This window comes from Gymnogyps californianus, chromosome 1 (assembly GCF_018139145.2).
Source record: "Gymnogyps californianus isolate 813 chromosome 1, ASM1813914v2, whole genome shotgun sequence".
Classification (NCBI taxonomy): domain Eukaryota; kingdom Metazoa; phylum Chordata; class Aves; order Accipitriformes; family Cathartidae; genus Gymnogyps; species Gymnogyps californianus.
The window spans coordinates 177,636,539-177,661,805 of NC_059471.1; positions in this window are offsets into that span (position 1 = coordinate 177,636,539).

The window sequence follows — 25,267 nt, forward strand, 5'->3', positions numbered from 1 at the left end:
TAGAATTATAATTTTGATGAGAATGTAATCACTAGAATTACATTGTAACTTGATTGCAAGAACTGATTGAATCAACACCCTCAGATTGTGTATAGGTATCTTTCATATATAATTTTGAACTGATAATAAATAATTACTTTAACTTCACTGAAAAGGTTTAGGTCAATTCAATAATCTGTCTACTTCAATTCTCATTAAAGGATTTTTATGATGCAGAGATCTTTTGTCACATTGGGAGAAGACTACCTTTCACTTTAGGTACCTTCAAAGGGGTTACCCTTTTCTCATTGGGGTTGTCAGTGAGGGAGGATGACTTCTGTCCAATGAACAGACTGACCATACAACAAACAAAACAAATAAAAAGCAGCCAAGAAGAAATCTGCAGAAAGCTTACTGTGTAGTACAGGGGAGCAACAAGATACATAAGAATTCAGCTCACCTGATGCTAGGTATCTGCTGTTTAACCCGATTTAGCCACTCCCTCAGTGGACAAACAGAGGCATCTATAGCAAGTGCTTCTCTGTCTTCTTTCTTTTCTGATAGCAGGAGCTCAGGAAATTAACTTACATTTGATAAATTTAAATGAAATTAGCTGAATCCCGAAAATTTACCTCACTAGCCAATAAGTCAGAAATTCTTCTCTGAAGTCCTGTTTATAGCATAGCAAAATATGTAAGTCTAAATATGACTTTTAAAAACAAATTTAGCATTGTATTTTAATTTTTGGAATTCCAGCTCCCTGATCGATGTATGAGTAAGTGCAATTTCATAGTTTTAGTATTTCTTCTCAAGAATTAGAATTAGAGAAATTCCCTCGTGGCTGTTGCTCATTTTTTGCAGCTTGTAATTTATTGTTTAAGGGTTTATTTTGCAATGCACTTCTTTCATTTGTTGTATTACTGCTTTAGGATTACTTTCATTTTAAACGGGTTTGAAAGCACTTCATGTTAAAAGAGCATATTTCCATGTTAATAAACACTATTTCAAGTGGTTTTTTATCTTATACTTTTCTTTTGCCTTCAGTGTAATCCTGAGTGATGTCACCCAGTGAATTTAGGGCACTGGGAAGGATGTCTGAATGCTTGGAAGTGCATCTTGAGTACCTTAAAAGTTAGCTGTGTTCAGCTTTCACTTCATAGTACTAACACCTATAGTATCTCTGTACAGAAGCAGCAAAACTAACATTTTGGAGACATGGAAGCACTGAAATTTGACAAGCAAATACATCATCAAATTTCATAAATAGCCAAACGTGGGCAATGTCTATTTCTATGGGAATGGGTGAGTTGTTATAATGATTCCTTTTCCTTCTCAACAAACATAGCACGTGGAAAGGCAGATTCACATCAGTATCAATTACCAAAAAAACAGGGAAGAGGCAACACTGGGTGCAAGTAATGTACCAGGTCCAGACTGAATTGAGGTGGGAAATTCACTATCAAAATTAAAATCTATTCTTAATTATTCTCATATTGCATAAGTTTTACTCTAGAACACTTGAAAATCATGTGATAATATCTATTCCACTATAGTATACAAAATAAAGTACTTAAAAATGAAAAAAAAAAAAAAAACCAAAAAACAAACACCAAAAAACCCAACCCTGGAATGGTATAAATTTCAACTATCATATAGGCTTCTATTTTTTATCTGAACTATTTACAGTGTAGTCTAAAAATGTGTGTACATTTCTACAAAAACCAGCAGAAAGCTTTTGATACTTTGCAATGCTGAATGAAATAATTGTCCTGTTAGGACAGTAGTCCATCACGGTTATGGGCTTACATAGGTTTATTTTTTAATGAGCAGAATAATATGACCACATTATAAGGGTACAATTCAGAGTTGCTTAGAAAGCTAATTATAAGAGGTCTTAGAAGCATCCTTGGCATTCTGGAGTGTTGCTCCATACCTAATGATGCAATAGTTTCCTTTATGGAATTCTGCTCTTTCTCTCCTCATTTTTTCCAGGCTTCCATTAAGAAAAGAAAGTGACCTCTTCGGAGACTGATTTGGTTTTAGAGAAAGTATGCATGAGATTGGTTTGAGATAGTCAGGCTGCCAGGTCACAATGACAAATCAAGAAAAAGAAAATTTTCATTAAATTTGGTTTCATACTGTTACTCTTGTTGAAAGTGATGTTCCTACTACCAGGGTATGAATACATTTGTCATTTGACAAGCAGTACTCCTGAATCGGGAAATCGTCTTAAAGATTTCCAATGCCATTTCTGGCCTGTCAAGTACTGAACAGATTTTAAAGCTAGGCAATGATATGTTTCTTTTAAGTATTATGAGTGGATATGTTTTGCTTTCATTAATTGAATAACACAGAGAAGTTTGGATAGAAAAGTAAGTAGGCTTAACATCCCACTTTTCACAGAAATACTGTTGCAACGATCAACAGATAATTATGGTGTAATCTATGTTGCCAACTTTCAAAACTGGAGGTCTTCTTTCTCAAAAAGGGGGATGATTCTGTCCCATAACATCTTTGAAACCTGATGAAGCACAGACTAGAGAAGTGGACAGTGAGGTGGACAGAAAACTGGCTGAACTGCAGGGCTCGAAAAGTTGTGATCAGTGTTATGAAGTCCAGCTGGAAGCCAGTTGCCAATGGTGTACCCCGGTATCAACACTGGGGCCAACAGTTCAAAACTAACACCTTCATTAACGAACAGGACATTGCAAACTTGCAGATTATACAAAACTGGGAGGAGTGGCTGATGCACCAGACTGTTGTGCTGCCATGCATCAACAGGCTGGAGGAAAGGGGCAACAGGAACTTCATGAAGTTCATCAGTGGGAAATGCAAAGCCCTGCACCTGAGGAATAACTCCAGGCACCCAGACAGTCTAGGGGCTAACTGGCTGAAAAGCAGCTTGGCAGAAAAGACCTGGAAGTCCTGGTGGGTAAGAAGCTGACTACAAGCCAGCAACGTGCCCTTGTGGCCAAGAAGGCCCCTGGCCTCCTGGGCTGCATTAGGAAGAGTGTTCCCAGTCAGTTGAGGGAGGAGATCCTTCCCCTTTATTCAGCACTGGTGAGGCCACATCTGAAGTACTGTGTCCAGTTCTGGGCTCCTCGGTGCAAGAGACACATGGAGAGAGTCCAACAAAGGGCCACTAAGATCTTTAAGGTACTGGAGCATCTGTCCTATGAGGAAAGGCTGAGAGAGCTGAGACTGTTCAACCTGAAGAGGAGAAGGCTCAGGGGGATCTTGTTGATACGTGTAAAGAGGCAACGGGCACAAACTGAAATACAGGAAATTCCATTTAAAAATAAGATTTTTTTCTTTCTGAGAACAGGTTATCCTGAGACGCTGTGGCATCTCCACCCTTGGAGATATTCAAAACCCGACTGGACACAGCCCTGAGCAACCTGCTGTAGGTGACCTTCCTTTGAGCAGGGGATTGCACTAAATGACCTCCTGAGGTCCTTTCACTCAAGTGAAAGGCTGGTCCTGATACACTGCAGAGTTCCAAGATGAACTATTGAAGTTATTCTTTGAGAGGATTTCAGAAATGGTTTCACAACTTCAACTTCCATACCTATGGCGTATCTTCTCAGACATCCACAGATACTATGGTCTGTTGGAATTTCCTACGTCTCTCACTAACTGTCACAAAAGGTCTGGAGGTCCAAGTGAGGGGTGGGAACTACACCACCGAGTATTATGGAATAGGGAAACTTTCCTGTTTGGCACTGCTTGCAAGTTTCACCATCCCTATAACTTCACAGCTAACATTTGTCAAAGACACAGCCTGTGGCATTGCTTTCAGTAAATCACTGATTGCTTAAACTGTACATCTTTCCCCATGCGTTCAGAGGGAGCACGGTCTTCCAGCTTTTCAAGCTGTAAACTCCAATACCTTTAAAAAATAATTACAATAATCCTACGCCATATGGATCCTGTTAGTCTTAATCTCCACTCTAGAAAAAATTTGCTGATGGCTGAACTTAAAATGACTGTTATGAATTATTTGACTGCTACTAACTCCTTCTGTTCTCTGGAGCTACTTAAGAAAGTCAGAGGCTTTGACCAGGAAACCCTGAATATTAAACAAAGAAGCTAGTAACAACTCAGTCTTAAGAGCTGTGCTGATAGTGTTTATATCCGCGGGCCATAATAGCTATAAGACCTGTCGTGGGACCTCTGGAGGTTAAGAGCTGATGACAGAGCTTGTAAAAAGCCTTGAAGCCTGCATTATATGACTTCTGGAGAGAGGTCAAATGATTAATTGACCAGGACTTCTGATGAGGTAAATCAGCATAACACCACTGAATTCAACAGACCTTTGTCAATTTTCAGCACCCAAGGATCTGACTGAAGTCCTACTGCTCCTGTTTTATAGAAATGGACTGCAAGAAGAAAAAAAAAAGCTTGGTAAACTAAATTTGTAATTCACTGAATTTTCACACTAGCAGAAATACATAGCTTCTAAAAAGGTACATATTAAAAAGTGAGAGGTAATATTCCTGGACCATCCATGTCTTTTTCTTGTGTAGTGCACAAACACATTCAATTTCCAGATCAGACACTTTCAGACATAGCAGGAGTCTATGCTCTCCACTTTTTCCTGTGACAAACTGTCAGTAGGAAAGCTTACATGACAGAAGCTCAAAAAATGCCAATCAGAACAGAATATAAGTGACAGATTCAAAATTACACTGGCACTACCTCTTGCTCAAAGCTAAATGAGTACATTTCACTCGTATTGTCCAAATACAGGTTGCAAAACCAGTTTTTCTCTTACATCAGTTAGTAAGAAATTACTTCCCTCCACCTTCCTTCCTCCTGGAAAATACTCTGTGCTGTGTTTTGCTCACTGTCCTGATGCAGCTGTGACCTACAATGAAAACTCAAATAAAATAGCCTCGTAAACCCCACTATTTTGATTAATATTTATTTAGCATTTTGCCAAAACAAACTAGTATGAAAGCTAGTCCTTATCCCAGGGAGGTTACTTGGGTTAAGAAAAGGATTGTACGGCTAGCAGAGCACTTCCCTGTGAGTGAATGCAGCATGCCAGTTTAAAACACATGAAAATCCTTATGCAACTTACATGCTTTGACAAATACCATGCTATTCAGAATATCCCAGTTAGACAAGACAGCTGAAACTGTTTCTTTTGGCACTTTAATATGCATGGGAGTAATGCAGTGATGATTAAAAGGGACAAATGCAGACCTGTGAACAGCGACTGGATGTCTGAAAAGCTAATCACTGGGAAGCTGAGACCTGAAGTGAATTTTTGGATGCTTTTTGTCTATCAAGCATAAGAGATAATTGTTGTTCTTTTTATTTTTTCTATTTAGAGGATGTCCTTTCAATGCAAGCCTCCTCCAATGCATTCTCCTGCAATTCCAGGGACATTGGGACAAAATAAAATCTTGTCAATATAGTATTATTAATGATTTTGTGGGCTGTCTCTCCATTGACAAGTCGTGTGCTAGAATACCCTATGTTGACATTTGTAGCTTGCTGGAATAAAAACATCTCAGTGTTAGGATTTCCAAATTTATCTTTTTTGCAAGTATTCTAAACCGTTATTTGCAATCCAGCTTTATTTGGATTCTTCCAAGCCAGGCAAACAAAATACTGGACTGGATGCATTGAAATTCTTAAATACTATAAAAGCCCAACAGCATTTGTGTTAAAAAATGATGAGTAGTATTTTACTTAATTAAATGGTCACAGTCTTTGCAAATGTGGAAACACAATTCTAAGAGAACACACACAGAATAAACATCCTAGCAGTCTTTCATCCTGCTGTGTCTCAGTATTTTTCTAGGTATCTCTTGATTGAAGAACGTGAGCAACAAACTCAATAGTACTCTCTATTGGGAGTTTTATATTTTAGATTACAGGGTCTGTATTTGGGGTTGTATTCCCCAGAACAGAACTGTATTGGGTTACCACCAACTGCAAATAAATATGAAGAGTAACACTTGGGGGACTTGTACCTTTCTTTTCTTCCTGATAATTAATCTATTGAAATTTACTTGAGTAAAGCTGGGCTCCGCAGCTGACAAAGAATCAGAGAAGGAAAACTTCATGGAATGTCTCACTTGGAATGTTTGATTTGGGACGTTTTTTTCTTGGGATAATAAATAAAAGTGGAGATTTTTTTTTTATTTCCCCCTGACTATTGTTATTGAAGGACTGATCTCCCTTTCATATTACTGCCTTTCCCCTGTTCTTGTAATATTCAATGTCAAAGAGAAGTATATTGAATTATATTACGGAAGGCACTGGCACATATGATAATATGGTTGACTGGCTGAATTGAGTCTGTATTGAAATTACACACAGAAGAATCCTATTGTCAAATCTGCTGTTGCTCTTCCTCCACACCCACCCCCTTTTTGTGATAATGGTGTCTGTACGTAAAGAACTAAAATAGACTATCTCGTCAATTCGTATAGGTCATTACTCTCCTCTCAGCTATTCGAACCTTTTTGGATCCTCCTGTTAACATATGATTGCAAGTTATTTTGGTGAATCAAATCAGTTCCTCTGTTTTTTCCTGATATTTAGCTCATCTGATTTTTCTTCTAAAAATCACTTCTATATGCCAAGTTCCGTCCGCTTACTATGACGCTGGAATATAGCACTTCCTAGGCAAATTTAATTTCTGCTTTTAGGACATAAATCTTGCATTCTTTTCACACTCAAAGCAGAGATATAATGTGGATTCTGAGTGTGCAGAGAATACAAAATCCAGTCCCTAGATGGTAGTTCCAATATGTCTTTCTCTTGTTGGCATGAAAAATTCTTGGCCAAATCCTGGAGGCCTGAGTCTACTCCCAGGCGCACCCTCGTGACTTGCAGTGGGAGTAAACAACGTAGAACGTGGTGCTATTTACACTCCTTCGCCTTGCAATAGGATTTCATATCTTCACATACCGCCACATCTGCACACACACCTATTCTTAGACTAGCCCAAGCTCGGGTGGTTTGAGTATCTCATTTACAATGCATAAACTGCAGGCCAAAATCATGTTAAAAATTGAAGCTTTTGAATCTGGTTTAAATATCCAGTTTATATATCTGGTTTAAATATTTATCATAAATTTTTGTATGTAAGTGTGCACTCTGATGCTAATAGAACTTTTTAAAAGTTTTTATTTTATATTTAATTTATATTATATTATATATATTTTATATATAGTATAAAGCATGTAGTAACGTTTAAGTACATAACATGCCTATCTGTATGAAATTATAAAATACATTTTCACCATGGAATAAATTTTTACATCTGTGTTGTAAACCCCTGGAAAATAGAGACTATCACAGAAATGCTGACACAACTTAAAACGTATCAGGATTAGTAAGGTACATAAAACAGTTAAAGATTCCAGAGATTTAATCTTTTGGAGACAAGACAGCTTGTCCTTCACCCTACACCAGACATAAAGGGGCACTGTATAGAATGATGACTATATGAAACAAGTATTTTTGCTTATGTTTTATCTTATATATGTTCTATAAGCTAATACGAATATTTAGGAAACATTTGATGATTACATATTGAAAATATTTTTACCTAGTTGTTTGTTATTCTTTCCATTTAGTTCCATTTATTTATTTAGCCGTATCAGGAGGATAATAATAAAATAATAAGATTTCAAATAATAAGAATTAAAAATAAATGTTCATTTATCATACTTCCAAGAAAGTTAATGGGAGGTTTTCCATAAATATTTCAGGATTGCTCTGTGTACATCTCAGTTTTATTATTTCAGAGTAGGCAGCATTATTTACTCTCATCTGAGCAGAGTTCCTGTTACAGCTGCGTAAACAAAATTATCTTTTGATCTCTAGGAGCAAAGAAAACATCGAAGTTTACACCATCTCTTTTAATGTACAATGTGAAGTTTTCTATTAGGATTAGTGTTTTTTGACTTGCTTTTCCACTAGGATTGCACATCACACGTCTGGTGTAATCCTAAGAAATTGTAAGACTCCTAGCAAGCAGAAATATGTTACAGGACCATTTGGACATCTGTTTTCTGGTACTGCTTCTGTAATGCACCACAAGCAGAGTGAGGAGCATTTGATTTTGCCAAGAACCTATTTCTTGAAGCAGAACCCAGATGAAACAGACTTTCCCAGCTGTGCCATGGAGCAGGAGAGTCATTTTGCATCCGCTTCTCCTCTGCCCTCTTTTGTCTATCATCTTGTGTATTTAGACTTAAAGCACCTTTAGGGCAGAGAATGGCACTGTCTGCCCGTAGAAACAAAGTGGGACCGCCAGCTGTGGTTGATAGAATATAAATAAGAGCGTAGTCAAACATGGCTAATGACCAACCCCGAGCAAAAATGAACAACACTCACAAGGATGTGAGTATTTCACAGCTATGGCATGTCAAAGCTGAGGTCTGATTGATTATTATTTTTAGAGCACACGCAGAGCTTGTGAGCAGCTTTAAGCTTCATGATTTTCTTGTTCATTCTGTTTGAATTGTGATGTCACCAAAGTCAAAATCAAAAGCCAAGAATTCAAAGGGGGACAATGTTCAACACTGATGTTTCAATGCACAGTCATGCTTTTTACAGGAAAATGAGACAACTAACAGCTGTAAATCTACATTGTACCAAAAGCATGTGTCTGTCTAAAAATAATCCATCTCGGGGCAAAATGAATCTCTTACTGGATCAACTAGAAGGATGATTCAGTTGCCCACAAACAGACACTTAGTGCTGTGTTAGATTGTTTAGTACATTCCACCCAGACTCACCTGCCATTCTAAAAGGACACAGGTTTCTTGAAGGATATGTGTTACCCTTGCCAGGCCCTTTGGACATCTCAGATACCTTAGCTGGTCCCATATGGCACCAGAGTCTGATGCTGAGGTAAACAATACCTATACTGAAGCCCTAGCTCTTTATTAAGTATAATGGAGCTTATACTCCAAGTTAATGCATAGACACCTAAAACTAGGGCAAATCAAATCCTGCTCTATCTGTCAGCTCCTAAAATCACTTATAAAAGAATCAAACCACTGAATTTAGTGCAGCTTTTTGTAGGAAAATCAGGCAGCTAACTCGTATTTGTGAACTGTATTATTTGTATTAATCCATTCAAAAGTGTCTGTGTGGACCTGTGGATGGAATCTGGTCAAATGTAGGTCTACATAAAGGTTTGCAAAACAGCTTTACAGAGGCTTTTGATTGTATCAGCTGGTATTGGCTCCACTCAGATTTCCACAAGCAAGCCCTAGTGCATCTTAAGTTTTGCTAGGCTGTATCACCTGGCCTTCAGCTGCAAGTCCACAAGGGCATTGGTGTACTATGGTTCCTATGTCATATCTGTCAGCCCCGTACAGACATCTCCTATATCTCAGGGCTTCACAAATGGCATTAGACGCCTATATGTCACCACCTGAATAAAGACCCAAGTCTTCAATGACTATAAGGAAAGCCTGGGCACCTAGTCTACATCTAGACATCTAAATTTAGATACCTCAGTCTGGAATTTGATCCCACCCCTGGTTTTATTCATTGCTCATAAAACCATCTCCATGTCATTTCTGGGCTGAAACCAAAAAGCCAAAACACCAGAGGAATACTAAGAATCCAGGTTCTATAAGAGATGTTTTATCGTGGCTCTCAGAAAGACTGAAACCAGGGCGATAGCTGGAGAAACTGTCTGTATCAACAGAAGATTCTTAGGATAATAGCTTTTTTAAAGGAAATGGACACCTCCAGGTTTTGCTGAAATGATCTTCCCCATAAAGCTGTTACAAAAATCCATCTTCCACAAGTTCTGTCTTAGTCCATTCTGAATGAAATGCCCAGCTAGAGAAATCAGAACAAACAATTGGCCTACAATATCATTGCACTTGATTTCTGTTTGCCTGCAGGGCCAGATTACCTATAATTGTTCTCCTTTGTTATGGATACAGTTTGCTTCACAATTAAATTGCAGTCACAGTTGGCATAAGTGTTTGGTGGGTAGGAATGTGAGGATTTCTGCTTCTAACGTATTTGCTCCTACTGCCAGGTACACTGCAGCTGCTTTTCAAGCCGCTGTGCTATTTTTGAAGTTATCTGTGCAAAAGTTGATCTAGGAAACTAAGAAGGGGCATACAGTGGACTTTCTGAAGGCTCTCCTGGATTTGATGTCAATTACCTGTTTGTCTTTGTCTTGGAAGCCCCTTCGAAACGTCTGCTTTGAAGAATTAAACTATAATTAGAAATGCCTTATTACATTTGGGTAGATTTGGCTTTATAGGCCTAATGCGGTATCTCATAGAAGAGTTATAAATATGTTCTCCACACTGGCAGCCTCACTTTGCCTGCTAGGACCACAGAAGATAACCATTGCTACACTTCATAAACCCTCTCTATAGGAAGGGGATTCTTTCTGATCCTGCATAACTACCAACCTACCTCTTCTTTTCCACTGTTGAATTTAAGGGCACGCGTGATTCACAAGGAGGAAGGTAAAGGTAATGACACGTAATTGAAGTCAGACAGAAGAAACAATAATTTCCATTTCTTTGGACTTTCATACTTGCACATTTCTGAATCTTTTTATTTCCAGGGAGGTGCATTATGCTGCCTGCCTTAGCAGGAATTGTACTCAAAAGAGCCTTTCAGTAAATGGTAAGTTCTTCAATAGGCAATTTTAAGTTCTTAAATAGGCAAAATTCCTGTTAGAAGTTATAGGAAATTTGCACCTTGTGTTGAGCAAGTTCCTTAAAATGATATTGCACATAAAACAAAAGACCCATTTCCCATCCAGAGATTGAGTGGTAGGTGTTTCACATGCGATATGCAGAATCATTCCATAGTGTGCTTATTTTCTTATAAAAGTATTAATGATGACAGGTTTTCATCTATCAGACTGAGCAATAACAATTTGTACCTTGTTGATAGGAATACCATTATATGAAAATATTTAGTTCCATCCTTTTTAAAAGAATACTAGCTTTCCTTCTCAATTTTCATTAAGCTAAAGAAAAGAAAAATAAATACTAAGAGATTAAATGAATAATTTTACACACCATTACAGCTTGAAAGGATGAAAGTCTAGTTTCATCACTGATGTGTTCCTTAGCAGAATTTACTGAGTTCTATTAATTAAAGACATCATTTTCTACAATCAGTGGTAAGGGTGAATTCTCACACATTTGCATAAAGAAATTTGGAGCTGCTTTGTCTCACAGTGAAAAAAATATGTGCAGAAGAAATTCTTAATACTTGCAAAGGAATGAGTTTAACTGTACTTTGCTATATTGAAGGATTTTGAAAGTGTCTTCACATTAAAATAAGTCTCAAAATCAAAATGCTTATAAGATGATATAAGGAATTTCAGGGCATTTAAACTAAGCAGTAAAAGAAATCTCAAAACATCAAAGCCAGGAGCTTTTATAGGGTGCTGTTGCTTCATTTCCTTTGTTGTCTTTGTGTGTGTCCTGGTTTCAGTTGGGACAGAGTTAATTTTCTTCTTAGTAGCTGGTACAGTGCTGGGTTTTGGGTTTAGTGTGAGAATACTGTTGATAGCACACTGATGTTTTAGTTGTTGCTAAGTAGCGCTTATCTTAAGCCAAGGACTTTTCAGTTTCCCATGCTCTGCCAGCAAGCAGGTGTGCAAGAAGCTGGGAGGGAGCAGAGCCGGGGAAGCTGACCTGAACTAGCCAAAGGGATATTCCATACCATAGAACGTCGTGCCCAGTATATAAACAGGGGGAAGTTGACCGGGAGGGGCAGATCACTGCTCGGGAACTAACTGGGCATCGGTTAGCGGGTGGTGAGCAATTGCATTGTGCATCACTTGTCTTTCTTGGGTTTTATCTCTCTCTTTTTGTTATCCTCCTTTTCGTTACAATCCCCTCCCCTCCCCCTCCCCCCCCCCCCCCCCCAATTATTAAACTCTTCTTATCTCAACCCACAACTTTTACTTTTTTTTTCCTGATTCTCCTCCCCATCCTAGGGTTGTGGTGGGGAGGACTAAGCAAGCAGCTGCGTGGTGCTTAGTTGCCAGTTGAGGTTAAACCATGACAGCATGAATATTTTAATCTAATAGTTATGATACATGATCAAAGTTTCAGATAGTCCAGCCATCATGTATGTTCATTTTATAACTGGATTTTATGAAAAATATTATTACAGCCAGATCTACTATCTGAACTGCTATTTCACTGCAACTGTATCAGAACACAGCTCATTCCCTTGCAAATGAGTTTTCACTAGATTTGCCGGTAGCTGTGCACTTCTCTTGGCTTTTTAAAACTGTTAGGGATGGATGATCTGGACACAGCTATAATAGAAATATAGAACAGGAGACATTTTGAAAGAGAAATGAGTCTTTGCTATCGTGGAGAATATTGCATGCAAGAACCATGGATAAAATAGGCTATGAAAGCAGAGGTACATTTTCGCTTTAGCAAGAATTGTAACATCATCAATAATTAGTATTTCTGATGGATAATTTTACAGGTCCGGAACACACCAGTATTTTGTTGTGCTGCATACACCTGTACTCCTTGAGGAAAATACTGTCTTAGTGACTGCCCAACATACAAGATAGTTTAAAAACAAATCAAGACAGAAAGAAAATGGAATCAATATTCAACTCCCAGCAATCTGCTTAGTAGCATAGCCCTATACTGCTAGGAGAATAGCTCTCCATTTCCAGTGTTAGGTAATGGTCCTGTGTCGACTTTTCTAATAACAGAAAAGTTTCTGTTTAGCCATTTCTTTTGTGGACATCATGGCAAGGGTTAATATTCCAAGATTCAACAATCCAGACATCACTCAAATGTCAGGACACCTGACATTTCTGGGGCTGTTCCATTAGCATTGGAAGATGACAAAACAGGAACTAGCATATCCTAACATTAGGCACCTAAATTACTCAGGAGAATGAACCTCCTCCTAATGGTTTTTGTAGAGCAGCAACAGCATCCTGATCTCTCTCTTTGTTTTTCTAGCAATATTTTAGGGAATGTAGGAAGACCAGCCATTGGACTTAGCAAATTAAGAGAGATGCTTAAAATTCTGCTGAATTGGAATTTTACTGTCCCCATCCGACATTTTTCTGGGCTCTACACCTTTTGCAAGGCTCCCTCAAAAATCGTACCTCTGGTCAAATGAGCCTTCATCCAAGAGTACAATTTTGAACTTACATTATGTGGTGGTTTCTCATCCCCATAAAAGCTATTGCCACTTTTTCAAATTTTAAATGTTTCCAGCCACAAGTTTGGATTCTGGCAACCCCATAAGTAAAATAACAACATGGCTAGGATTTTTTTTTTTGCAGCTTGCAATAGTGAAAAGGGACAGCCATATCAGGGAATACATGGTAATAAAAGCCTTTAAGCTCCATTAGGAGGAGTACTACAAAGTCTGATTTAAATCACAAATTGTGAGGGCTCCTGCCTGTTTGTGAGGCCCACAGTACACATATGTTGTAAGTGGGAAGTAGAACCTAGTTGAAAATTATTTTCTTGTTTCTTTGACATTCTTTTTTTTTTCTGCTCTGCCTTTGTATGACATCATTGAGATATTTTTTATTCTCATTAAAAAACAAAAGGTAGAGACAGACTGCAGTCAATCTTTCTGCTGTATTGCAGAGATTTCCTAAATGTTAAGCTATAAACACTCTCTCATTGTATCTGTCCAATTTAAATATAGTTATATGTGCAAAACCTAGTATTTATTTTACAAGAGAATTAAAGGAACCCAGCATAAAAGAATACGAACATTTATCTGGGAACTGAGAAACCTGTCGTATAGTTGACATCAAGCTGAACAAATCTAAGGGAAGTCTTCTATTCACTTGAGTCTTCTTGATCAGAAATCCTATCCTGATTTGAGAAACCATCCTAGTGAGAGCTTTGTCAAATCAGCTGCTTTCCCAAAAATAGTTTCATGATTTGATGGCTAGTTCTGGTGATAAAACATAGTAAATATGCTTATAGCACAAAGTAAGAGGCCCCAAGTCACTTGGTTCCTGTAAGGGTTTACAGCTAAATAAATCTTTTGTCTTTTCATTCTTTCAAGTGAAACACCAGCAAGATATTTAACTCTTTCTGTAAATTACCTCGACCGTTTATTTGCATAGCACAGAAAAGAACATGACATGAACTTTGCACCTGATTCTTAAGTGCTGTGTACTGAACAGAAAAGCTAATAGAAACCTCTATACAAGAACTTTCAAAAAATAAAAACCAGAATAACTTCAGGATAATATTCATGTGACAATTACCTTCTTTTTTAAAATGTAAATATATCACCATATTTTTAGTCAGAATTCATCTAGCTTCAGGCTTCAAACAATGCCTTTTATTACTTTACAGAAGGTAACTGTCAGAAAATTGTTGTCCAAATAAATATCTTTGGACAGTGATCAAGTCACCTATTAGTCTTCTTTGGAATAAACGAAATAGCAGACTGAGATTATTGAAGTATTCATTGTATGACACATTTCTAAGACCTTCTTGGAAAGTCATCTTTATCTCATCATACGTTTTAAAAATCAAGCACATACATACTACTGTAAAAGAGCCTGACTCTCTCTGCTGGATATTCACCTACTTTTACAGCTAAACATGTTTCACATGCTTTTTTTCCATCTGTGGCTCTCAAAGTGTTCTACAAAAGAAATAAACAGTTCATCCTCTCTCTTAGACATGGCATCACATTAGAAGTCAACCTTAAATTAGTTATCTCACACTATCTTTAGGTCTTCTCATTATTGCTGAATATTTTTAACTTCTGATTGCTTCTGAACTGGAAAGCTATTTCAGTCTTGAAATTCAGGAATAAATTGAAAGTAAAAATATATGCAGAATTTTATTGTTCAAAATTTTCCTTTTGATATTTATCAGGAGAAGAACAAAGAGGTAAAAATGTCACTTCTGTTGTATTTCTTTATGCTGAGTCTCTCTTATATATGGGATTCTCTCATATATAGATCTGACCCTTTAAATTTTCACTTGGCCTGAAGGAAACCCATGACTTTCTTTTCATGCTATTCTTCAAAAATTCAGACTGTGTTGCAAGCAATCCCACAAAAGACAGAATCCTAAACAAATATAGACTAATATCATAGCTCTGTCAGTAGATATAAATTCAAGTCCATCCACCTTGTAGGTCTAGCCTGCGTGTAAGGAAGAGTCTCTCCTCTTCATGCATGCTGTGCTGGACACCCCAGCTACCCCCTTTCCCAAGGCCCAGAGGTCACAGGGCAGCCATGTATTTCCTTCTAAAATTGTGTAGTAGGTACAGGCTTGGCTAGTGCTCCACTTCCAAAAGGAGATACTCCTTCCATCCTTCCACTCCAGCATAGCATCCCAATGGTACAACACTAAAGAAATATTGTCTCATGGGATGTGAGCTAGGTGACTGTGGACAATCTTCTGCCACTCCATGGATGATGACATTGAGCTAACAACAGCACGTGTATGGACAAAGCTTCAAGAATAAATGCCTTATTTAAGAGAAAATCATAGCAATTTCTCCTAAAATTACCAAATAAAAAATAGCATAGAATACATAGAATGTTTATTTTTTTTATTTAACTAATCTATTTACAGAAAAAACAATTGAAAAATACTGTAGCTTAAATTTTTTTTGAGGTAAAAAGGTAGTATAACACAATAAGGTAGTTGTACACAATACAAAGGCCCTTTGCAGTACAATAATCTATGCCAACAGTTGTGTTTTGAGTGCTACACAGGGTTTCCACTGCTTTCTAGTTAGCAACCAGCCCTTTCTGGTATTTTTGTTACATAGTTAAAATTTGAAGGCTTGTAGGAATATTGAAAAAGAATTACAAAATGGAGCATTTTATCTCAAAGGATAAACAAGTTATCATAAAATACCTGTTTATTCTACATCTGTGTCCTGGTTTCAGCTAGAACAGAGTTAATGTTCTTCCTAGTAGCTGGTATAATGCTCTGTTTTGGATTTAGTAGGAAAATAATGTTGATAACACACTGATGTTTTTAGTTGTAGCTAAGTAGTGTGTACACTAAGTCAAGGATTTTTCAGCTTCTCGTGCCCAGCCAGCAAGAAGGTTGGAGGGGCACAAGAAGCTGGGAGGGGACACCGCCAGGACAGCTGACCCAAACTGGCCAAAGAGCTATTCCATACCATATGACATCATGCCCAGTATATAAACTGGGGGAGCTGGCTGGGAGGGGCGGATCGCGGCTCGGGAACTAACTGGGCATCGGTCAACGAGTGGTGAGCAATTGCATTGTGCACCACTTGCTTTGTATAGTTTAATTCTTTTAGTATTACTATTGTCATATTATTATTATCATTATCATTGTTTTTCATTCCTTTCTGTCCTATTAAACTGTCTTTATCTCAACTCACGAGGTTTTTTTTTTCCTGATTCTCTCCCCCACCCCAGGGGTGGGGGGGGAGTGAGCGAGCAGCTGCGTGGTGCTTAGCTGCCGGCTGGGGTTAAACCACGACAATCTGCCCTTCTTATTCATGTACTGGCAGTGCTTAAAGACAGTTTTTAAATAACAGAAAAAGGAATTGGTACTATATAGCAGTTTATAAAGTAACAGCATGGTTATACAGCAACTATATAAGCAAATTTGACAGTATTCAAGGTCTATCTTGAACATGAAAGATCAACACATTCAATATGGTCTCCAAAATGAATGCCTACAATTTTTGTTCATGAAAGTAATCCAATTTCTCTTCAGCTGAGATACAAACGTCACCTATGCACAAACTGGTAAGTTCAGATATGTTGAAAGTTCTGTGACTTCCTCTGACAAGTGGTTACCTGGGCAGAAAATTATAAATGCCAATTCAGGAGACATCTTTCAGCCTTTGAAAGGGAAAAACGCTGGTCAGAGAACGGGTATTTCTTCTCATTTTTATATGAGTGCCAAGAAAATGTTCCCTTCTTCTGGAGAGCTTTTCTGAGGTCAAGAATTCTCATCCCTTCTTTAAAACCTATCCTTCCTGTACTTGCAGGTTAAAATCTGATCTCAGCTTCTTAAACTGTCCTGACACTTTCCCATGGGTAAGTAATAAGAAATTTTATATCTAAGCACCTAAGGATGCCTCAGAAGAATGTGAGGATAAGGTTAATCAAAATCAATAATATTCTAATAACAATGATGAGAAAAATGGGACAAATGCATACCTCTTACAGGCTCATTCACATTGCAGAAATCAGAAAAACTTTGATATTTATGACTTGGTTGACGAATACTTTCAAATACAGTCGAGTGCCTCTTGGTGGAAGCTCTGTTACACACTCCTTTGGACAAGTTTGTCATTATCTGAATTGAAGTGTAACTGGCACTGAAACATGCTTAATACCTTAGATATGTTCCTGCTGAAGGAAGATTTTGGTCCCTAAGATTCACTGATGTACACTACATACAGTATTTTCTGTGATGCAAGTTTTCCTTACAAAAAGTGAACTGTAGTGGGCACCCATAAAGATCATGTTGGAAATGACTGCTGGGTGGGATCATGTGACTCAGAGATGTCTGCGTCTGAGTCACTTCCTTTGTAATCAGAGGAGGTCAGCTAGTCAATATAGCCAGTGGAGTCTAGAGCACAGTTCACTTCTTTCTACATACACTGTGATCATTCAGGACTCGGAACGACCTGCATGGGGGATTGAGGGAACTGAGCTTGTTTAGTCTGATGGAGAGGACACTAAGGATGTAACACCTTCAGAGAAGCTGCAAAGACAGCAGAAACAAACACACCTCAGCAGTGGCAGACAATATAGCAAGGAGCAATCAGTGGCCACAGTTTGAGGAAGCAGCAGTTCATGCAGTTTTTAGCTGGAGATATAGGTAAGAAGATGATGGAACAGGCAACTAAACAGAAGACAAGACAAACATTTTCTGGGGATGAACAAGGCTGTTAAATGATGCAACAACATATATATATTAACTCTTCGGAGGAGAAGAGTTTACTTGCCCCTTTGTAGCAAAGGACTTCATCCTGAGAGTCTCAGGCTTGAAAGAGAATTTCCATTTTTCTCCTTCCAAGTATAACAGACAGAAAACAATGTGACATCCTGACACTAATTTCTGACTTCTTACTCTCTCAAGCATTTACAAGCATTTTAGAGCTATCAGCCCTTTCTACATATCGCAAACATAAGGTTTGGCGCCTTCTGTTACCTTAGTCTTAAGACAGGGTGCATAATATTATGAGCATCACAAAGGGATCTGGGTAAATTTCAGATATGTCTTCCTAACTGCTTTGTTATAGTGTGAATGCTTTAATCAGAGATATTTCCCGACTGCATCCACAAATGATTTGCAGAGATCACATTATATCTGTGGGTGAATCAGATACATAATGCCTTATGAGAAAACATGTCTAACACCACTAAGATGGAAGACATATTCACAGTGAGCAGTTAATGAAAATTCATTCTATTATACTTGTTACTGTCCACAGGCAAACTTAGGCTTATTTTTAAAAATGGAATATTCACAAGAAAAAGTCATTATATACACAGGGATAACATTTAGTCCATAGATTATAGCTGAAAAGCTTGCTGAAATGATTCATTGTCAAAAAATCAGGCTGCATTTCTAAATTTCATTGAACACAACTCAGATTGTGATGCCTAACAAGGATACGGATGCCCTCTGAATCTGGAGAAAACACAAACTGCTTGAAGTCATTTTTTACTTCTGTGCAGATTCTAGCACAGCTGAGCTGCCATTCAGGGTCTGGTTCCTAATTTAGATTTTCACACATAGCGGTAATTACACTGATAAAGGGAGTACCAATTGTTGTCTACCACTATCATTTATAGTTCATTTGGACCTATTAGGTCCTGCTGTACGCTGGGGATGAAGTCGAGTCACACTGCATCAGCCACTGAAGATTGCCTGTGGTTTCACAGGGAGCAGAGAGAGCCTAATTACTTCTGCTGCTCCTTCGGGAGTGCAGCAAGTCCAAAAGGTCTCTCCAGCTGCAACTGCTTTTTGCAACAATGGGATAGTAACACGATAGGGTGGAATACACAGTATGGCAAGAAGGAAAGTGTTTCCCTACTTACTGCCTCTGGAGAAAGTCATCCCTATTCAAACATTTTCCACATTGTTATGTAAATATTAGCTGCCACCAACAGCATTGTGACATACACTCAAAATATCAGGAACGGATGCTACTGTGCATGCAAAAATGATATTTTAAATTATTCTAATGTGTACGTTTTATTGTCTTGTTTTCAAATAAGTTAAGAAATAATACAAATCAGAAGATTTCATGTAAAATTCAGTAAGAAAAGAAGACTGCATAAGAATTTGAGATCAAAATTGAAGTCAGAGTTGTTACTCTCCCCACAGAGAGCTTGAAAAACTGCAGATTGTAAGGAACAGCCAATTTAACAGTGAACGTTTATTGTGTGTTCTCCCAAACACACACATTTAGTTTCTCCCAAGACAGCTTAATAGCTTTTGCCTAAATGTCTCTGCTTTCAAAAGTATAAGGCTAAACATAGAAAATATTAGCCAGAAAGAGCCTTTGGGTTTTTTTAGAACACAATGAAGATAAGAAACCAGGTGCTAGGAGGAAGGTCCTTCTCTGGCTTGTAAAACCACTTCAGTTTCAGTTTGTATTGCCTGCTGTGTAGCAATAGTAATCATATCATTAATGATGTTAATTCCAATGCTCATAGTAGCAGGTGTAATAAGATCACAGTACTTGCTACCTTCTTTTTAGGTACTTTGGTAAAAAGCTTAGACCTCAGGCAACACCTGTTAAAATGTGAAGCATACCATTCATGTACCAGGTAATTAGGGTGCTCCATCTTTATGAGAGCACCAGGGCATATTTTATCTAACACTAATTTTAAAAATTCATCTTCACGTACATGGTTTCTCAAGGGCTTCATCCTAAACCCATGAAGAGGAACCAGTAGAAAGAAACAGGAACATCAGAATCAACCTCTGGATCAGAATTCAGATCCCACTCACCCAGGCTCTAAAGGGGCCCTGCAAGAAGATATTGCAAAGAAAAGTTCAAAGATCTCTAAGTAGGCAAATTTAAGGTTAATTTGCTGCCATACGAGTCTCCTCCTAATCAAAAATAATTAAAGGTGTGCTTCAAGCAGGAGGTTTAATAACACTTCCGCATAATTTTAGTTAGCATTAACAAGGATAATGGGATATTCTTCATATCGACAAACCTGTCAAATTGTGTTGAAATCCTATTAGTTCCTGGCTTCAGTTACTTTCCCTGGCCATAATTTACACTGCATAAATACATGCTGTATATGCAAAAGACTGACTGATTTCAAAAGGACAGAGCCTTCCTTGAATTTTCTCATTTCCAAGATCCAGCATATACTCTCATCACCTAAAGCTGTATTTTCATTCCTTATTAATCCTTCTAACTGCTCCCTTCAACTCGTCTGCTTCTTGGATTTGTAATTAATTAATCACTAATATTCTTCATTCCCCTGCTTATGGAGCCATTTTGATGAATTGATTATTCGACATTGCACGGAGATTATTTTTAGCTGTCAACAACTACTTCATAAACTATTTAGAATCTCAGTCACCTATTTTGACAGCACAGCACTGAAAGATGTTTCTTGTCTCATTTTCTCTCACAGCATAACTGTAACTTTCAAAAGAGGCAAGATATGGGATGTGGTATTCATTATCACCTGATAATTACAGGCTAATTACATTCTTTGAATGATTTGTTTTCTTATGATGACAGATAGGAAAATATTGATTGCAGTTTTCCTCAGCATGCAGGGACAATACTATGCAAAAGTTGTGTTTTTCATCACCTAGCCATGAAACACAACAAAAAGAAAAGCTCAGTATTGATACTAGTTCTGTATATATACGTCTGACTAATCTTTTCTAATACTTTTTCAGTTTAATTTTCTAGCGAAGTGGCTCTGAGATATTAAGCTGGGACATGAAAATCGTGGGAATTCTTCTGAGAAAAAAATAATGCATTTTATGCTGATACTGCATTTTATACAATACCACAAAATAACAAAAAAAGAACATTTTCTCTGAAGAGTAAACATCTGAAAGACATATGACACTATAGTGAGATTTTTGTTCAAAGCTGCAGACTTCTCAGAGCCATAGCTCTCTTCTGCTTCTCAATGGGGATAGTTGAGGACCGTGGCTCTTACCGCAACTTCCCTTTATATTGACTAATCCTGAAATGTTTGTGACTTTCCCCACTTCAGTGCATATGGGGCATGATATTTGAAGACACCTCACCAGGCAGTGCCAATGGACAACCTACAATTTTTTTTAGCACAAATCTCTTTTTCACACAAACTCTGGAGGAACTGGAAATAAATTATGAAGTTCTCCTGCTTAAGGTGTTGATTCCCATTGTGCATACTGTGTGTTACAGAGCTGTCACTAGATGTTCTCCATTAGCATTCTGGTTCGCATCAAGACCACTCAGTGGAGTGGATCAGCCAGTGCCACCTCCAACCCTTGGGCTCATATCACATGTGCAGAGCACACAGAATAGACTCCTTTTGACCAAAACTAAGCCAGAAAGATGCTCTTCTGTGGCACATGGAATGTACTTCAGCTGCCAATGGGGACTCAGGCCATGGGGTTATACTAAAGCTAGATGAGGCTAACGACTGAAACCAATTCCGTGTGAATATCAGGTCCTCAGCCAACAACTGTTTTACCGTGCAGATTCTGTAGCACCACTGTGCCTTATCTGCTGATGTAGACATCATCTGACCACCTCCTTAGACAACAAGAGTCTAGCTGTGTAATTAGTACTTCAAAAAAAAGAAAAGAATTTTAATAGGGCTTTTTAGAGTTTTAAGTATTTACTTTCAATTGCTCCCAAAATGAGAAGTGAAACAAGAAAAGCAACAATGTTATTTGTTCTGTATTGTTTATAGGGTTAAGGTCTGTCCCAAAATGAGAATTTAACTCTTGTATTGCAGTATTACCAGCAAAGATATTAATGTAAGGTTTCTGCCTTACAAGACAGACAAACCACAGGTTGCCTTTTGACCAGATTCAAATGGGAAAACATACATCCAATTATTACCTTCAACAGAGATTCCAGAAGCAGATTTATGTGCAAAAAGAATGTGATTGCAAATTTTCTTGACAATGAATGAATATAAGTTTCCTTATTAGGGCAAAAAAATGATTGCAGTTAATCCTCCATATATTTCTCTTTATACTTCTCTTTTTTTGTGTCTGTACTTCTGCTCTGTCTACATTGCAAGCAGGTTATTTCAGAGAAAGATTTAGTGAGTTCAGGGGGTGGGAAGATAAGGAAACTGATGCAAGTGCAGTCTAAAAGTCCCTTAATATTCTCTAGACACCTAAAAGACACACTGAATAAAAGTAGTGAAAACATGACCTTGCATTAGGAAGACTTTCAAGCCACTGGAACCCACTCATAGAAAAAGGAAGAAGTAAAGAGTGGTTTTCATTTACTCATAGGAGCACAATTGGGCTACAATTGGGAGCCCAATAATAACATGATGTGATTAGTAGGAAAGTTCGCCATAGACATAAATCAGTATGCACTGCTGGATGGCTGCCCAATGTTTGGAGGATTTCATTAACAAGGACACCATTGTCCCACTGTTATAGTCATGCTTCAAACCACAGAGAGTTTGAAAGTGGTCTTTTTAGGACCCTGTAAGGTTCATTGCAGATTGGTTTCTGTAACTTCTTTGATCAAAAAAACACTCTGAGAATTATGACAAATGGAGTTTTCTAGGCTAAATACCTCACTGATCTCTCCTCCTTTTGTATATGGTGTCTTTGATCCCTGTCAATGCAGAACCTGACCATCTGAGACAGAGAAGGAAAATAATATATTCAACAGTATCCCTAAAGGGGTAAAGAAGGTAACTCTTTCTTCCTTTTTAATTTCCTTTTTATTCTAAACTATCCTCTTGAAATGAGTCATTCATAACACGACAATCCAGACCAGGCTGCTGGTTTAATATAGAGTAGATTTAGAGTGGAGTGTTTTCTGACCTTAGCTATAAAACCTATACATTCAAAGAGCCGTAAGTAAAGATAGTGAGGGTGACCTGGTTCATTAGTTTTTCTTTTCCTTTTGTAACAGAATTAAATTTCAAAAGAAAATCTCTGCTTTATTTTTAGCTAATATTTGCTTGTCAGAGGAAATGTCACTTTTTATATTTTATCCTCTGCTCTTCACTTGTAATTATCTGGGCTCTAACTCTTGTGCATCAAATTATGATAATGAAAATACATTCAACTAGAAAACCCTTAACAAATCACAGACATAGCTAGCATTAGTATCAACACTGATTAAATACTACAATCTGTTTCCAAGAATTGATACTTCTACAGATCTTGTCATTTGGGCCTGGTATAACTTTGTAATATTTTAACTGCATTAAATAAAGGATAAATGAAGACCCTCAAAGGAAATTGTTAATTGTACATAACTAACTGGAGCAGTGTGGGGACACTGCTTGAAGGTGTTAACAGTCCTCTCTAAAAGTACATATCTCCATTATTTATTCCAAACTATGTCTATTGGATGAATAAACTGATGGAAGTTGTTTCTGGTACCAGCTGCTGTTGTTCATAAATTCATTCTCTAAAAAATTTCTTGGTTGCCCATACATACAAAATGATTTGAAATGAGGCAAAAAAAAGCTAATTTAATCTTGAAAAAAAGGATTTAGAAAGTTGCTGTTTTCTAAGCACAGACCTAAAAAGTAGCATTCACTGTGCAAAATAAAATCAGACTAGCTACCCAATGAAGCAAGAGGAGTCCTCACTGCCACCTCTTTAGATGTTTAGGGGTTTTGTCACTGCACATACAAGTGTGTGGCAATGGCAGTCCTGTATTTTCACAAAATAAAAAGAACTGTCTGAAATTGAGTATCAAAAGAGGAGGTGCTGGAACTAATTGGAAAATTAAATGCTGACTAGTCACTAGGACTGGAAAATCTTAAATTAAGAGTTCTGAAGAAATTTAAGAATGAAATAGATGAGCTGCTGGCAAGAATATATAATGTCTCAGAGTCAACTGCTCTATACAATGTCTGGAATTCAGCAAATGTTTTGCCCAGCTTTAATACAGCTACAACAGTTATGTTTGGCATTTGCTATTCCCATAATCTACCTTCAGTTCCAGAGTGAAAACTGTGTGACATGACAATAAAAGATACACTTAAGAAATGCCTTGAGGAGTAAAAATTAAACATACAACTACAGTGGCTTCCATGAGGAAGAAGAAATGCTTGTGCTTCACTGTTCTTTTAGAATTTGTGAGTGTGACAACAGCATAGAGGATGAAGGAGAAACAATTAATATATTTTAATAGGATGTTCTAAAAGCTTTTGACAGATTTTCTCAAAACATACTATTAAGGAAATCAAGATGTAAAGTACTTTCAAGGATCAAAACTGGCTAAGACAAAACTAAACATTTACAAACAAATTATAAGCTTTCAAGATGAACATTTATACTGGTGTGCTTTTCAGACAGCTGAACTGGCTTGCACTTTATTTATGAGGATCCGTAAAATGGCTGTATAACAAAATGACTAAATTTTCCAATGTTCTGCAATATTTAAATTAGCTTTAAATGGAATTAATATTTTTTTCAGCTGTTACACAGAACTTACTTGAATTAGCAGAATATTTCCTCATCCTCCTTTTCCTCCCTATTTCCATCCTTGACTCATCTCCTCACATACATTAGTCAAAGATGTGAGATGGAATATGCCAAACTCCTGCCATGTACCGATACATTTCCACTATTTCGCTTTGTTGCTTGATACAATATAATCTGGTGTGAGACTAAACCAAACACAATACCATACAAGAAACCTAGGGCTTAATGCAAAACTCCTAGAAGACAAGGGAAGGGAGAAACTTGCTAAGTCAAACCCTGCCAGATGGCTAGGTAAGTGCTCAGATGCTGTAAGAAATCTCATGTATACTGTAACTCATTTCTAAGAGTATTGATCCATATTTGCATTTATCAGACCTAAAAATTTTAACTATAACTAGGTAGCTGTCATCTGTATGACTGTATGTTCCCTTCTCTGACACCTTTCTCTTCTTTCTATGCTTACTAGTTATTCACTTGTTAAGCATGGTCTTGATTTAAACTTCATCCTGCAGATCCATCTTCAAGAGGGAACTCCATTAATTTTCATGTGGCTATACTTGGGCAGAGGTCTAGTGTCAATGATAAAGTTTGGTTTGTAAGCTCTCTGCAGCACTCTGTCTCTTATCACAGATTTATACAGTAACAAGAACAGTAGAAGTTATTGTAGTATAAATATA